Source organism: Castanea sativa, chromosome 1 (assembly GCF_040712315.1).
Source record: "Castanea sativa cultivar Marrone di Chiusa Pesio chromosome 1, ASM4071231v1".
In the NCBI taxonomy this organism is placed as follows: Eukaryota; Viridiplantae; Streptophyta; class Magnoliopsida; order Fagales; family Fagaceae; genus Castanea; species Castanea sativa.
In genome coordinates, this window is record NC_134013.1 from 90,948,072 (window position 1) to 90,951,925 (window position 3,854).

At 32.0% G+C, this 3,854-nt stretch overlaps 1 pseudogene; it reads left to right on the plus strand.

Annotated features, from left to right (window-relative positions):
- Positions 1–241: 241 nt before the first annotated feature.
- LOC142637143 (UPF0481 protein At3g47200-like) lies at positions 242–2,127 on the plus strand (annotated as a pseudogene).
- The last annotated feature ends 1,727 nt before the right edge of the window (positions 2,128–3,854 follow it).

Below are 3,854 nucleotides of genomic sequence, written 5' to 3' on the forward strand. Positions count from 1 at the left end.
TTAGTAGACCACGATCTGTGGTAATCATGTTTAACATTGAGGAGCATTGTTAAGATTACTTTTATTTTAAATTTTTATTCAAGAAGAGGTTCTTACTTCCTAGCATGAAATTCAAAGGACAACTAAGCTTGATACCTAAAGCTAGTATATAATGGGAACTATCTATTTAATATTTATAATCCTAGTGAACGTTGTTTTGTCATTAGGAAAATCAGAGAGTGAAGTTTTATAGATAGAAAAAATGAAGTCAGCAAAGACAAAAATTCGAAGGGGAGCAAGTTCATCAATTGAAATTCAACATCAATGTATACACGTGGTAAATGTAATTCAAGAAATGTTAAAACATTTAAAGTCCACCTTATCACTTGAGATGCATTTATAGGGTTCCTAATTATCTTCGCAAATTGAAGGAAGAACACTACACTTACTCAGGTTATTTCAATAGGGCCCTTTCACCATGATGGCAATGACAAATTGCATACCATGAAACAACGCAAATTGAGATACCTCAAGTATTTCATTGAACATGTTGAGAATTTTGATATAAGCTTGGAGGATTTAGTGAGAATTATAAAAGAGAATGAAGAAAGCATTCGATGTTGTTATGCTGAGACCATCCACCTTGACAGTGATCATTTTGTAAAGATTATTAAAATGGATGCCATCTTTATTCTTGAGTTGTTCTGCAGAGACTACTTCAATGATTGGACGAGTGAAGACAATGGTGCATGTTTAGAAACATGGTTGATGAATGCTCCAAGGTTTGACTTGATTTTACTTGAAAATCAACTTACATTCTTTATTTTGGAGAAACTATTTGACCATGCCTTTGCCTCTCATCCAACATACTCCAGGTCCTTAATTCAAGTCATGACATTTAACTACTTTGATTATTACAACACTCAAGGCATAAGTTGTAGTCCCCCATTTGAAAATGAAACACTTTCTTGATTTGCTTAGAACCTTTTGGCTACCTCCATCTAAAAAGATACCAAAAAGAGACAATGTCGTAGTTAAACATTTGCATTCTGTAACCCAATTGCATGAGGCGGGATTGGCGTTTAAAAAGGATTCAAGCAGTTGCTTATCAGATATAAAATTCACAAAGGGAGCCTTGAGAATGCCACCTTTAACATTAGACAATTCAAGCAAAACTATTATCCGAAACCTTTTGGCTTTGGAGCAATATTATTATTCTAGTAAAGCATACATTACAGATTATTTTATCCTATTTGGTTTCCTTATTAACACTAACAAAGATGTGAATTTACTTGTTCGAAAGGGGGTCATGCTTAATTTGCTAGGCAACAATAATGAAGCTAGAAATTTGGTGAACAGTCTTGTTGAAAATGTGATATATGTTGACATGAACTCCAATTTTAATCGTGTCTACGAAGAATTGAAGGCGGTCTATAAGAGACCTTCGAATAGGTGGCAAGCAACTTTGAGACGTGATTATTTTAGTAGTCCTTGGAGTATTGGTTCGATAAAAGCTTGTTCATGTTTGTTTGTTTATAAACAATCCAAGCTTAAACTTTAGTTTTAAGCTTGTTTAATAAACGAGCCAAGCCTAAATAAAAAATATTGTTTATGAACAAGCTCGTGAACACCAAGACTCGATACAAAAGTAACAAAACAAGTTGAACCTAGGCTTATTTATGAGTTTGGTAATAAAATTGATATGAACTTGACAAGTAAACTCATATTCTTTTAAAACTTTAATTAATTATAAGTTGAGACCACTCATCCAAACCAAATAGGCTAGATAATAAACTTGATATAGGCTTGATAATATACTTGTGTTGGATCTCAAGCTCAAAAACATGATATTGAGCTTGAGATAGGGCTTGATATATTGCTCGAGCTTGGCTTGACTAATGAACCAAACCAAGCCAAGCCAAGCTCAAGCTTTTATACTTTATAACAAGCTCAAGCTTGAACATTATTTGTAGGCTCATATCAAGCTCAAACTAAGCTTGAACATTCTGTTTTTTTGTCAAGCCGAGCTTGAACATTCACTACTTGACAAAGCTCGGCTTGTTTATAGCCCTAATTGCTTCTACGGTTGTTGCTTTCATCTTCTTGGTGCTTACATTTTTTCAAACTATATATACCGTAAAAGTGTAAAACAATAGGTTCAAACCCTATGAGTATTGATAAATATTATTTGGATTATTGCTCGTTGTTTCGTTGTATTAATATATTGTACTGTTTGTGTGTGTGTGTGTGTGTTTTTTTTTTTTTTTTTTTTGAGAAATTGTTTCATTGTATTGTTGATTAATTTGTTACGATTAAAAACTGAACTTGCCATTATAAAATACTAGACTTGTTTTATTATACTCTTTTTTTTTTCTTTAGCTACCGTCGTAATTTAATCCCAAGTAGGCTCTGATATAACTTTTATCATAAAAGCAACTTGGTGTAAGGACATTGACGTATTGAGATTAGCAAAATTTTCATTCACAGCCGCAAAGTAAGATATTAGAAATGTGCTTTGCTGCTTACCTAAATATAAGCCCAGTGATTCTATCAAATATATATATAAGCCAAGAGATCAGATAAATTAATGATGAGAAATTTTCGTTCTTTCTTTTGTTTTTCGTTTTATGTTTTTGGGGAAAAAAAAAAACTTGTAGTTTAATCCTTGTGTCAGATTAAATTTCATACTTTAAAGTTTCTTATTTTAAATTTCATATTTGATATTTTCATTATTGTGTCAAAGAAAGCCCCACTCATGATCGCAAATGTAAAATATACCCTTGAAGTTTGGAGGTAAAACCTCAAATCATACATTTTCAAAGCTAAAAAAATGCACCAAACAAACACCAGCCATCACCGACCGTGGCTCTGAACGTGCCTAAATCACTCGCTCTCCTTGTAATTAACTCGGTTCTACCTTCATGCTCTGTTTCATCGGACTCAGCCCCTCCATGATGTAGAGGTTGTTAAATTCGTAAATAGGAGCAAGTGGGGACAGTTGGGAATTGGGTGTTTGGATTTCACTTCAGCATGAGTTTGGTTATTTCCAAGTGATATGGGAACGAATTTGTGCCTTGGAGGTTTCATTAGAACAAAAACACGACTTTTACATCAAGGCTAGCTGCAGTTTCAAACTTACTTCAGTAAACACGGGTTTGGTTCTCTAATTCTAATTGGTTCTCAATTCATAGCACTGCTAACTAGAACGATACACCCCTGAACAATCTTACACAGCGATGTATACTGCATACAATGGTATTAATTTTTCATCTAAATTTTTTTTTTTTTAATATGTATTTTGAATCTTTGTTTCCAGAGCAAATTTTGATTTTCTTGGAAAATTTTGGAATGCCCAGAATTATTGAAATTATTTTATATTATATTATTTTAATTTTTAATTTTGTATATTCTATAGTACTTATTTTAATTTTTTTTTAAATTCTTTTAATTATGTGTAATTGTTAAATCCATGTGGCATGCCTTCATTGGAGCAACTGCCACATGTGGCACGCTGTTGTGTCATTTAACAGACACATCAGCAAAAAAACTAACAAAGAGGTAATAATAAAAACAAAATATAATGTTAGAGTGTGAAATCTAAATTCTGAAACTTTAAAGTATAAAATCTAAATACCCTAAATTTCAAGCATATAGTTTGCATTTTACCAAAAGAAAAAATTACTTATAGTTTAATCCTTGTGTCAGATTAAATTTCATACTTTTAAATGTCTCGTTTTAAGTCTCATATTTGATATTTTCATTATTGTGTCAAACAAAGCCCCACTTATATATTTTCTTGAACCCTCCTCTCCTCATATGTGTGTTAAAAATATTTAGTATTCTAAAAAATATATATATATATATGTTCTCGAGCG